The sequence below is a fragment of the Lolium perenne genome, chromosome 7, assembly GCF_019359855.2.
Source record: "Lolium perenne isolate Kyuss_39 chromosome 7, Kyuss_2.0, whole genome shotgun sequence".
NCBI classification, from domain to species: Eukaryota; Viridiplantae; Streptophyta; class Magnoliopsida; order Poales; family Poaceae; genus Lolium; species Lolium perenne.
The window spans coordinates 148,587,535-148,601,017 of NC_067250.2; the positions used below are offsets into that span (position 1 = coordinate 148,587,535).

The 13,483-nt window shown below is 48.6% G+C and overlaps 1 long non-coding RNA gene across 3 annotated transcripts; it reads right to left on the reverse strand.

The window, feature by feature from the left end:
* Positions 1–309: 309 nt before the first annotated feature.
* Positions 310–13,175, reverse strand: LOC127303810 (uncharacterized). Of its 3 annotated transcripts, none has more exons than XR_011748255.1 (3): positions 12,761–13,175; positions 1,478–1,611; positions 310–1,264 (listed from the first exon to the last, which is right to left on the reverse strand). It is a non-coding gene; the product is annotated as an uncharacterized lncRNA (long non-coding RNA). The 3 variants fall into 3 exon arrangements; XR_011748254.1 differs by lacking the exon at positions 12,761–13,175 and having other exon boundaries at positions 310–568; positions 1,206–1,264; positions 1,478–1,976; XR_011748253.1 differs by lacking the exon at positions 12,761–13,175 and having other exon boundaries at positions 1,478–1,976.
* Between the last annotated feature and the right edge of the window lie 308 nt (positions 13,176–13,483).

Sequence of the window (13,483 nt, forward strand, 5' to 3'; positions counted from 1 at the left end):
GAGCTACCTTGGACCATTACAATCAAGAGGAGCTCATCGGCCATAAAATAAAAGGGCCAGGCTTACAAATCGAAAGACCAACTATATTCAGATTAAGAATCTCTTTGTCCATCGTTTCTCCCGCTAAGAAAGAACTACTCCAAACACCAACCCATTTGTGGTATGTACTGTTTCGGGGATTAAAAATCAAATAGCCATATGAATTAGTAATAAAAAAAATCAGTCTATTGGGAACTACACTTAATAGTCCATTACTACTGTATGATATAACAACACCTTAAATCAGGCTACAAAAACAGAGGAAAGGCATCATTTTGCATTTGATATGTATCATCAAACAAGAAGCAAGAACTCGAAAGAGGTAACCAATCCGAACATGGCTGCAACTGGAATTATTAAATTACTTATGAATTAATGACACACCAAGTTTATCTAATGCTTAATCTGAAACAAAACCCCCAATAGCATTGTTCTTCAGAGGATTTCACCTTGTCGCTTAACGTTCTAGCCCAGGAACAACATTGTTGAATTTTACCCGCAACACACCCCCCATCAACACCACAGCAACCTGGAGTAAGCGATGCAAGCGGTGAAAGACAAGCAATATGCAGAGTCGAAACTTCACACCAGTACAAAACAAGGATATAATATGCACTGCAATAACAAAATTACTCGTTTGCCTTTTCAAAAGAAAAATAAAATTAACCATGGATTGCTACCGGCAAACAAAAATTAATCGCCTGCAACATTGCGATACACCATGAACATATATTGGGATTGATATGGGTCAGAACTGACCGCATACCCTTTAACATACCAGATCAGAGGTACATTAGTTGGGTAAGAGTTGTCTGATACCCATTTTGGAGAGGGCTCAGATGCAAGTCTTCTTCCCCATTGAGTCCAATCTGGAGTGACAAATACGCTCATATAACGAAAAACTAACAATACTATTACTAAGCTATGGTTGACCTAAACAATGATTATGCAATATTGAGGGAAAAGTGCAAACAGGAACCAGATTAAACTGGCCTGAAGTCTAATACTTTAATATTTATAAAGATGGAAGCTCTAAATTTAGGATGTGCTATACTGGTAATAATAAGACAACATCATTGTTCTGGATGTTGGCAGTGGTTTATATCGTATATCAGCTTGGAATTTAGAGGATTTAACTGAAACTTTGCACAGAAGGAAGTAGTGACCTTTGCTCAGTCTCAAATTTAACAAACACCAAGCTCCAGTCACGTATTTCTTCAAAATTCTGTATAAAAACCATTGATGTACCAATTAGGTCTTGGCTAATCATATTTATTTAAGATATCAAAAGATTCATGTACAAGTGCACATCAATTACATTGCAGGATGACCACATATTTACAATTTGAAAAACGCATATGAGCTGGCATATTCAACAAGGGGCAAATCAAATATTAGGGATTTCCTGCAATGTGGAGATGAGAGGAAAATGACGAACCTTGTGGAGATGCACGAGCCTTGGTGAGGCGCGGAAGGGAAGCGGACACATGCACACAAGCAACCACCAAGTCGAGCCGGCAGGAAGTTGTTCCATCGCGTTTCCCTCGACACCGGCCGCGTCCCTTCAAATTCCTATCCAACACCATCAACACAAGTAGTAATATTGATCAACTGATGTGTAAATGTACCATCTGACACAACAAACTAATTACATTGGTACGGGAGGGGGAACATTGCACAGCCACTCCTACAGATCCAAAGGAAGAGAGACCAACGTGCTAGGGAGCTTAAGATTGGTTCTTTGCACATTGGTTTAGTTTCATGTTGTAAGAGCGATCGGTTGGGAGGAGGGGAACTTGAATATTGTACTTTGGTCACAGTTTCATGTTCTTTTTGTGAACCAGTAAGCATGCCTACCAATGAATTTGATAGTGACCATGTTTCCCAAGTCCCAACGAATTTGATGGAAATTTTATCTAACGGATAGTGTTTGACCTTGCCTCTGTTATCACCAGAATTTGACCGGATCAGAGGTGGGCCGCGATCAAGATGGGCTTGAAGAATATACATGGAAGAAATACATGAATCGGCCTTATATGCAAAGTTCGGGCTAGTCTGCCCTTGTATCTGTAATATAGTAGGATACGTGTCGGTTAGTTAGAGTTTGGCTCGTGCACGGTTGGGATTATTCCCACGATTAGAAAGTCTACGGACTATAAATATGTATCTAGGGTTTATGAAATAGACAACAATCACGTTCACCACAAACCAATCTAGGCGCATCGCCAACTCCCTTGTCTCGAGGGTTTCTTCCGGGTAAGCATCATGTTGCCTAGATCGCATCTTGCGATCTAGGCAGTACAAGTTTATTCGCTATCCATGCGTTTCTCGTACTGAAGCCTTTTTGATGGCGAGCAACGTAGTTATCTTAGACGTGTTAGGGTTAGCATTGTTCATCGTATCATATGCTGTCGTAGTGCAACCCTGAGACGTCTAGCCGCCCTTACACCTATCTTAGGTGTAGGGGTGGCACCCCGCTTGATCATTATTTAGTAGATCCGATCCGTTATGGTTGCTCCTTGTTCTTCAAGGATTAGTTTAATATCTGCATAGTTAGGCCTTACAAACGGGTTGAAGGATCCAGTGGCGCGTAGGGTGTAGTTTGCTAGCCCTAGACAGGATGTTCCGGGGATCAACCTCGTGTTGGTTTTTAGGCCTTGTCTAGGGTCGGTTTACGATCACCGTGCGTGACCGCCAGGCTCAATCACGAGTAGGATGTTCCGATTATGCGGTGAAAACCCTAAATCGTAGTAGGTCGTTTTAGCTTTATTTTGATCAAGCAGGACCACCATATATTCGTACACCTCGTGCGAATCATGGGTGGATCGGCTCTTTGAGCCGATTCACAGGACAACCTGAGAGCCGATCGAGGCTCGTATTTAATGTTTACGTGTATGCCATGCAGGAAACTAAGCGAGGCACATCCATCACCTTCCTGACCAGGTATAGGTCAGGTGGCACGCCCTTGCACCAGCATCGGACGTGCGTGCCGAGTCTTTGCGGGCCGTCGCTCGGAGGGACCGGGGGCCAGCCGCGATTACGGGAGCCTCCCGGCTCTACTGTGTTGCCCGTCGCTGCTCGCCGGTGGGTTTCTGACCGCAACACATTCTGGCACGCCCGGTGGGACCATCTTCGACATCAACCACATCGCCATCTACATCTGAGATGGCGGACGGCACTCCAGTCACGTACGAGGATCTGACCGAGGAGCTCAAGAAGAAGTATGACGAGGTCAAAGCAATCCTCGAAGCCGACCTCATCGGCTCTTTTCACAGAACCCGTTCACATGGCGTCAGGTGGAAAGGGTTCTCACCTGAAGGTGCGCTCGATGGAGTGGACATGTCCGCCCCGTCAGAAGAACGCACCAGGTCCCTGCGTCAGGAGATTAACTACATGGTAGCTCACTCGCTGCACCGCCATTCTGAGAGCCTGGTGAACACTTTGGAGCGTGTCGCTCTTCGCGTGATCCAGGAAATCATGAGGCATCAGTACTCTCCGTCAGGACCAGCTCTCGGGACTTACCAAGGAGAGATGCCACTCCAGTCCCGTCCACCGCTGCCATTCGCGTTGGCAGCACCAGAAGTGCTGAAGTCACCGGCATACGCCATTGACATAGTGGAATGCACGTATGAAAGGATCGTATGCCGCACCTAGAGGGGGGGTGAATAGGTGCTAACCAATTTTTAGTACTTTTTCAATTTAGGCTTGACACAAAAGGTAAATTCTCTAGATATGCAACTAAGTGAATTTACCTATATGACAAGGCTAACAACTAAGCAAGATAAAGAGATAGAATAGGATAGAGGTAATCGAGAGTGGAGCACGCGATGACACGGAGATGATTCCCGTAGTTCCCGTCCTTTGCAAGAAGGTACGTCTACGTTTGGAGGAGTGTGGTTGCTACGAAAGCCAAACCAACAGCCACGAAGGCTTCACTCAGATCTCCGGTGAGCAACGCCACGAAGGCCTAGCCCACTTCCACTAAGGGATTTCCTCGAGGCGGAAACCGGGCCTTTACAAGGTTCTTGGGGCACACATCCACAACCAAATTGGAGGCTCCCAAATCTGTTACAACACAACAATCAACAACAATACATCAACACAAATCAACTAGGGAACCAAATAGGAACACTAGCATGAGATCCCTCAAACAAGAGAGGGGGAAATGAAGAACGCTTCGGTGAGGATGTAGATCGGTGTCTTCTCCTTCGAATCTCCAAAGATCAAGAGCTTTGGTTGGGGCTTCCTTGCAAATCTTGAGTTTCTTGAGGTGGCTCTAATGGAGGAGGCTTGGCAGATTTCTTGTGTAATGATTGAGCAAGCAACCAAGGTAGAAGAAGGGGGGTATTTATACCTCCCCTCAAAATTGAGCCGTTGCAGCTTCCGGGGGGCCGGATAATCCGCCCTAAGTAAGGGCCGGATAATCCGCCCCCCCCCCCCCCCGGATAATCCGGCCTTCGGGACAAAACCGTGACTTTATCCGGCCAAATGTCCGGCCCTATGCCAGAGCTATTTTTCGTTCAGTCCTTAGCCAAATTCGGGGGGGGGGGGGGGGGGGATATTTCCAAAATATCCGGCCCGGATATTCCGGCCCTGGTACAATACCGGGACAATATCCGGGCAAATGTCCGGCCCCCATACAGAGCTACTTTTCCTCGAAGACTTAGCCAAAAACAGGGGCCGGATATTTCAACAATATCCGGCCCGGATTATCCGGCCTGGCCAACTTTTTCTGATTTCTTTTGACAGACGATCAAATCCAACACACATGAATAAATAACTTTGTAATCCCTGTACCACTTAAACAAACATTAGTGTATCACATATATTGACATCAAACACACAAAACATAATGTGAGAGATGTTCTTTCAACGTACCCTGGGAGGTGCCAGCCAAGATTCTCGTTCAACATCAACATGGTAGGACTTGGGCGCCACCCTGGTAAGGGCAGAGACGAGGGCAGCTGCTCTCATAGCGAGGACAAGGAAGAAGCCGTTCCACGCGATCGGTCCCGACACTTCCAAAAAATCCTGGTTACAATCAAGATGAAGGCCGATTCCAGCAATCGGCCCGTATTATCCGTAACGCACGCTCTCCCTGCATTTGGTGTCGACCTCACAGGTGACGGGAAGCTAGGGTATGGGTTTACATCGGCTGATGAGCTAGAGGAAGTCGACATCGGTCCTGGGGATAAGCCGCGACCAACTTTTATCAGCAAGAAGTTAGATCCACATCTCAGGGGTCAGATGATAGCCCTGTTAAAAGAATACCCAGATTGCTTTGCATGGGATTACACAGAGATGCCTGGGTTAGACAGGAGCATCATTGAACATCGGCTCCCCCTTAAGAAAGGATTTCGGCCGTTCCAACAACGAGCACGTCAGATGAAGGCCGAAATTCTGGAAGAGGTCAAGAAAGAGATCGAGAAGATGTTGGCCGCCGGGTTCATCAGGCCATGCAGGTATGCTGAATGGATCTCCAGTATCGTCCCTGTAGAGAAGAAGGACGGCCGATGGCGTGTGGCCATCGATTTCCGAGATCTCAACAGAGCCACTCCAAAAGATGAGTATCCGATGCCTGTGGCAGAAACGTTGATCAATGCAGCTGCTGGCCACAAGGTGTTGAGCTTCATGGATGGCAATGCCGGCTATAACCAAATCTTCATGGCTCCAGAAGATATACATAAGACCACATTCAGAGTACCAGGGGCAGTAGGCTTGTTTGAATATGTAGTCATGACCTTTGGGTTGAAGAATGCTGGTGCAACGTACCAACGAGCCATGAATTATATATTTCACGATCTGATCGGCAAGTTGGTGGAAATCTACATCGACGACATGGTAGTCAAATCTGTCTCCATGGAGGGACACTTGGGTGATCTACGACGCATCCTGGACCGAACTCGGAAGTTCGGACTGAGAATGAATCCGAAGAAGTGTGCCTTTGGTGTGACGGCTGGTCAGTTCCTAGGTTTTCTGGTTCATGAACGGGGAATTGAGATCGGCCTGAAAAGTCAAGAGGCAGTGCGTACCATGCAGCCGCCCACCACGAAGAAGGAGCTCCAACGTCTCATCGGCAAGATCAATTTTATCCGACGATTCATCTCTAATCTGTTAGGACGAATCGAGCCGTTCATAGCACTGGTGAAAATTAAATCTGATGACGAGTTCCACTGGGGGCAGAACAGCAGCAGGCGTTTGACGAGATTAAGCGGTATCTGACAACGCCGCCTGTGCTAGTTCCGCCCCAACAAGACAGACCGTTCTATATCTACTTGTCAGTAGCTGACACGTCCATCGCTTCGGTGGTGGTGCAACTCTATGAGGGTGTTGAAAAGGTCGTTTTCTACCTCAGCAGAAGGATGTTGGACGCGGAGACAAGGTATCCTGAGGTCGAGAAGCTTTGTCTTTGCCTGTTCTTCACCTGCACCAAGCTTCATCACATCCTTTTAACGGCAGAGATCATCGTCATATGCAAGTCAGACGTTGTCAAGCACATGCTGTCGGCCCCCGTTTTGAAAGGCCGACTTGGTAAGTGGATGTTTGCGTTGTCGGAGTTCGATCTTCGGTATCAGCCTGCGAAAGCAGTCAAGGGACAAGCGTTGGCCGATCTTATAGCTGAACGGATCAATACCAATATAGCGGCACTATCGATACGTGCATGGGCTATGTTCTTCGATGGATCGGCTTGTGACGATGGTTGTGGCATCGGCATTCTGCTCATATCGCCTCGGGGGGCAATGTACTCCTTCTCCATCAGACTATCTACCCCTTGCACCAACAATGTCGCTGAGTATGAGGCAGTGCGTAAGGGAATGGAGTTGCTGCTGGAAGCCGGGGCAGAAGCGGTAGAGCTTTTTGGAGATTCAAAGTTGGTGATTAACCAGCTCACGGATGAATATAAGTGCGAGAGTGAATCGCTTTTCCCATATTGGATGGAATGCCGTGAGTTGATGACACAGTTTCGGTACATCAACTCTAATTGGGTCCCAAGATCCCAAAACACCGAGGCCAACGATCTTGCACAAATGGCGTCAGGCTATAAGGACATATCAGACGGGTCAGAAGTTCAGGTGCAGTTCCTGGAACAGGATGATTGGAGAGCCGAAATCTTCAATTACTTAAAAGATTCGGCTCGGGGGGCACCTAAACGGATAAGATACAAGGCCATGAAGTATGTCCTCATAGGAGACGACATGTTCTACAGGACGTTGGAAGGGTTACTACTCAAGTGCCTGGGACCAACTGAGTCTAATCGACTCTTACATGAGGTGCATGAAGGCGCCTGTGGAACTCACCAGTCGGCTCATAAGATGAAGTGGCTGATTAGGCGATCAGGGTTTTATTGGCCCACCATGCTTGAAGATTGCTTCAAGTACTACAAGGGATGCCAAGCGTGTCAGATGTTCGGGAAAATCCAGATGGTACCCGCATCAGCAATGAACCCCATCATCAAACCTTGGCCATTTCGAGGTTGGGGCATGGATATGATCGGAAAAATCCATCCTCCGTCGAGCAAGAATCACGAGTGGATTCTGGCCATTACAGATTATTTCACCAAATGGGTGGAGGCCGTTCCCATGAAGAAGGTAAAATCGGAAGATGTTATCCAATTTGTCAAAGAACATGTCATTCATAGGTTCGGGATTCCCCAAACCATCACGACCGATGGAGGTTCGGTTTTTGTCTCTAAGGAATTCAGAAAGTTCTGCGATGACATGGGGATCAAGCTAATCCGATCATCTCCATACTATGCTCAAGCCAACGGGCAAGCCGAAGCATCCAATCAAAGCCTGATCAAGCTGATTAAGAGGAAGATTGACGAGAACCCTAGGGTGTGGCATGAGACGTTGTCAGAAGCTTTGTGGGCCTATCGCATGTCATGCCATGGAGCTATAAAGACTTCGCCGTACCAGCTTGTCTATGGGCAGGAGGCCGTATTACCTTGGGAAATTACGACTGGATCGAGACGTGTCACGTTTCAGAATGACCTGACGCCTGAAGAGTATGCAACCCTGATGAGTGACACTATTGAAGATGCAACAGAACTTAGGCTTTGGTCGTTGGAGAAGGTTAAAGAGAACAAAGCCAGGGTAGCTCGGGCATACAATAAGAAGGTGAGACCAAAGGAGTTTCAAGTTGGTGATCTAGTATGGGAAGCCGTGTTGCCACTAGGAACCAGGGATAAAGCATATGGCAAATGGTCTCCTAATTGGCACGGTCCTTACAAAGTCATCCAGGTTCTGAAGGGCAATGCCTACATGCTTGAACAGTTGGATGGTGTGAAGTTCCCAGTGGCCGTCAATGGCCAACATCTCAAGAAGTATTTTCCAAGCATTTGGGATGATGGGCAGTGAGGTATGGAGGCCGATTTAAAATCGGCCAGTTAAAAAAAAAATCAAATCACAGCCGATGCACAGACATCGACTTGAGAAAACATGCGGAGACAACAGTATGCGAGTACAGCCGATGCACGGGCATCGACTTCAGAATAATAAAAGCCGATGCATTGCTATCGACTCTAGAGGAACAAGCTCAATTAAGCAGGTTAACAGATCGGTTTCAGACCAGAAATCATGATATTTGGGAGGAATCTCCTAGTGGGTTTGCTGAGGAGTTCAATCTGCGCGTTTAAGGTTGGAGGATGGTTTGGACGTGAGTTAGACCTGTTGGACCGCGTGAATAGGCAACGGCTTGGCCTCAAATCGCGTTTATAAGTACAAGCCGATGCCCTGCCATTGGCTCTCTGTACAGCGACTTCGTTCGACGATCGGCAAAGTTGACAAGAAAGCAAAATTAATTGGGGAATATTTTCTTCATTAATAGTGGGATTTCTTATAAAGAAAGAGCCGATTGCTCAGGGAAGAAGGAACAAAAGCCGACTACTACTACTAGTCCCTAATCTAAGGGCCGTTGCTGCCCTCGTTGTCGTCGTCGCTGCCGCCGGCGCAGCTGCTGATAGGCTCCTCATCGGAGCTCCCGTAGCCTTCTACGGGAGCCTCATCTTCCTCATCGTCGTCATCGCTGTCGTCGTCCCACCAGGCGCGGAGGCGCTTCGCCGGTGGGTAACCTTCGAGGGAGTCGTCGTCGTCCTCCTCCGCCTCCTCCTCGGAGGAGGTGAAATCGTCCCAGGAAAAGCGGTCGTCCTCGCTCTCCGCCTCCTCCTCCCCGTCGACGAGGAATTGAAGGTCGTCCTCTCCGTCGGTCAAGGATTTGTCATCCTCGGACCAGATGGAGGAATCGTGTTCCTCCTTGTCCCACGTCGTTGGGGCGAGGATGTCGTGCGCCGCCAACGAGCCCCACTCTGGCGTCGGTTCACGGAAGGGGGATGATACGTAGGAGAGGTTCGAGGAGGCAGAAGAGGAGAAGGAGGAAGAAGACATGGCTACGGAGGAATGTGGGTTTTTTGCCGATGGCTGGTACGGAGCAGGAGGGTGAAGGGGCAAACTGCTCGACGCGGTTAAATAATGGGATATTGGGGAGAGTTAATGTTACAGCAGTTTCCGAGGAAGTGGTGCCAAAGAATTGTCGAATCGCGCATAGAAGTCGAGAAGGCAAGGCATCATAATGAAGGATACTGCAGCAGTTCTGCTCTGCCACGACATGACCCGACGAAGAAAAGCAGAGTGATTTTGGAATTATCAATTCCAAAACCAGGGGGGCATGTGTTATCACCAGAATTTGACCGGATCAGAGGTGGGCCGCGATCAAGATGGGCTTGAAGAATATACATGGAAGAAATACATGAATCGGCCTTATATGCAAAGTTCGGGCTAGTCTGCCCTTGTATCTGTAATATAGTAGGATACGTGTCGGTTAGTTAGAGTTTGGCTCGTGCACGGTTGGGATTATTCCCACGATTAGAAAGTCTACGGACTATAAATATGTATCTAGGGTTTATGAAATAGACAACAATCACGTTCACCACAAACCAATCTAGGCGCATCGCCAACTCCCTTGTCTCGAGGGTTTCTTCCGGGTAAGCATCATGCTGCCTAGATCGCATCTTGCGATCTAGGCAGTACAAGTTTATTCGCTATCCATGCGTTGCTCGTACTGAAGCCTTTTTGATGGCGAGCAACGTAGTTATCTTAGACGTGTTAGGGTTAGCATTGTTCATCGTATCATATGCTGTCGTAGTGCAACCCTGAGACGTCTAGCCGCCCTTACACCTATCTTAGGTGTAGGGGCGGCACCCCGCTTGATCATTATTTAGTAGATCCGATCCGTTATGGTTGCTCCTTGTTCTTCAAGGATTAGTTTAATATCTGCATAGTTAGGCCTTACAAACGGGTTGAAGGATCCAGTGGCGCGTAGGGTGTAGTTTGCTAGCCCTAGACAGGATGTTCCGGGGATCAACCTCGTGTTGGTTTTTAGGCCTTGTCTAGGGTCGGTTTACGATCACCGTGCGTGACCGCCAGGCTCAATCACGAGTAGGATGTTCCGATTATGCGGTGAAAACCCTAAATCGTAGTAGGTCGTTTTAGCTTTATTTTGATCAAGCAGGACCACCATATATTCGTACACCTCGTGCGAATCATGGGTGGATCGGCTCATTGAGCCGATTCACAGGACAACCTGAGAGCCGATCGAGGCTCGTATTTAATGTTTACGTGTATGCCATGCAGAAAACTAAGCGAGGCACATCCATCACCTTCCTGACCAGGTATAGGTCAGGTGGCACGCCCTTGCACCAGCATCGGACGTGCGTGCCGAGTCTTTGCGGGCCGTCGCTCGGAGGGACCAGGGCCAGCCGCAGTCCTGGGAGCCTCCCGGCTCTACTGTGTTGCCCGTCGCTGCTCGCCGGTGGGTTTCTGACCGCAACAGCCTCCCAACCAATTTTTTACAGTAACCATACCTCCCAATCGAAATATCTATTATGCTTGAAACTTTATAAAAGTTAAATCAGACAAGGACATGAGAGTGAGACACGTGGTAAAATATACTCTTGTGTCCCTAAAAGAACTCGAGGGCTATTGACTTTAAATCATATATTACAATTTCTGTTACAAGAATATAAATGTGTCATGAGTAACCAAAATGAAATGGATTGGACATGCTTCAATATCTATGATTATCCATTAGATACTCGGATTATCAACCTCTATTAATAACAACACTATATGGTGCATATAGTCCTACAGGAAGGTTTGTATTTTCAATGGAGTGTCGCCTTACCTATATAGATGCAGAAGAACTTTTAAAGAGCTAGAATAAAAAAAATACAAAGTTATTAGAGCAGCTATAGCTGCTACCGTAAATAGGCCCAAAACTGAATAACTCCAGCGACATACGGGCCGCGCTCTGTTTTGCGCTTCCTGCAGCGCCCGTAAAGTGGTGCCGGCCCGTAAACATAGTTCAGTGGCCCAAGAAAAGCCCGCTTCGGACCATACATATGCCGCTTGGCTCGCCGGACCAGAGCAGGAACCCTATCCACTCCGCCACACTCCCTCACCAAATCTGCCGTCGCTGACGAACCTCCAGCACCCAAATACTCCACCGCCACCACCTAATCACACCTCCGTCGACGCGAATCGCTCCGTCGCGTCGACATGGAGCCCGTCCCACCGCCTTCCCCACCGTGCTTCGGTGCCTGCGGCCAGCCCCTCAAAACCAGCGCCAAGCTCCGAGCAAGTCGCTCAGTGGGCAGCAAGAAGCGGTTGGCGCGGTGCTGGACCAACTGGGAAGCGCCGGTGCCTCCCTCCCACGCGTCGTATGCCTACGGCGGCGCCTCCTCCACGGGTGCGGGGAGCAGCAACAGAAGCTGCGACCGTCGTCGCCGCTGCCCTCCCTCTCCTCGGGGTTTAGCTCCGAGGGATCCGAAGAAGAAGACAGCGACAGGGTTGTCGAGGGCGACTTTGTCGCCTCTGACGAGGCCGAGGCGCGCATCCTCGCATGGATGAAGTGGCGCTCCGAGCGCGCCCACTTCCACGAGGTCGCTGCCAACGACGTCGAACTGGAGGAGGCCCTCCGCCTCATTGAGCGCCAGAAGGCGGAGGAGCGTGCGGCGGACGGCGTCGTCATCAACTGAATCATCGCCGTCGCCGTCGTAGGTTGATGCGCGCTAGTTTCTTTTGCTATGTCTGCTACTATGATCGCTCTGTTCCTAGCGACGTTATGAACTATGATCTTAACTGAACTATGTATGTGATCTTACAGAACTTTCTCTGAATTTTTCCGCAATTTTTCCGGAAGTGCAACCAACGCGAAATTTTAAAAGTTCAGTTTAGGATTCGGTGGCTGCTCTGCCCACGAGTTTCTCGAACTGAAAATGCGGCATTCGGTGAACTGAACTCTTCCGTTTACAGTTTGTGTTTTAAGGTAGCTGCTAGAGCTCTTAATAATCAGCCCCATATGCAGCTGATGATGTTTTTTTGTTACATCGCACCATAGTTTAAAAATCTCCTGTGTTTTTATCTGTTTATACTTTGCCAGAGGTTTTCTTAGGCTTAATAATAATTTCCTCTCCCTTTATGTGCCTCTGTTACTCTTAATAATAATTTCCTCATACGGATTTACTCGACCAGTGTTGATACTGTAAATCTGCTGAAGATAGAGACAATGATGTTCGGTTCAGAATTCTACAAAACTATATTAAACAACAAATTTAATTTGAACAGTCGACGTGGGCAGGCCGTTCAGAAACAGGGTGAACCATGCCGCAAGCAACCAAATTATCAGTTCGGCGGGGAATTAGGAGGAAGGAGGGAATGAAGTTTACATGAAAGAATACTTGCCTCCCTCGTCGCCGATTGCCGCTCACGTGCCCTAGCGCCGCCGCAACCAAAGCTCCGATGGGTGTGGTACGCCGGGGCCGCGAGCTGCTTGACAGCGAATCAAGGTGGAAGCAGGCATCTTGATCTGCGTCGAGACATGTGAACGGCGGCGGCGATCTGAGCGCGACCGGCGGTGGGCGACATGAGTGGGGCAGGAGGTGGCTGGGGAGGCCATGCAATAAGAGGTGTCGGGGTGAATCCGTGCGAGAAGCGAGTGCACCCCTCCTCGAGCGCCGTGGTAGCGCAGTCAGCGGGGTGGCGAGGAGGCCGCGACGGAGGTCGAAGGGGGCTGCGCTGGAGCACGGGCGTTCGATGCCGTCAGCGGCAAGGCAAAGCGGCGGCGTCGTGAGATGCGGGGGAGAGAGGATAAGGAGTAGAAGGGGCTGAGTGGATCAGCTGGAGCTGGGCTTGGCCCATTTTGGAATTTGTTGGGGGCAAGACTCAAGAGCGATGCACGACGAAGGACAATGACGGAACACAGGAGTGGATTGACGACGGAACGCCTTCCTATTTTTTAAGTAGTAGAGACTTTTCGTCTAGTTTTTTTGCAGTAATACTTCTCGTCTAGTTCCCCACATATAATTACAGCCGTGCTCCCCCCTTGCATGCATGTCAAGGTTACCCCATTTAATGCTTTGTTATCACGGAAGGCTCGTTGATTCTTGGAA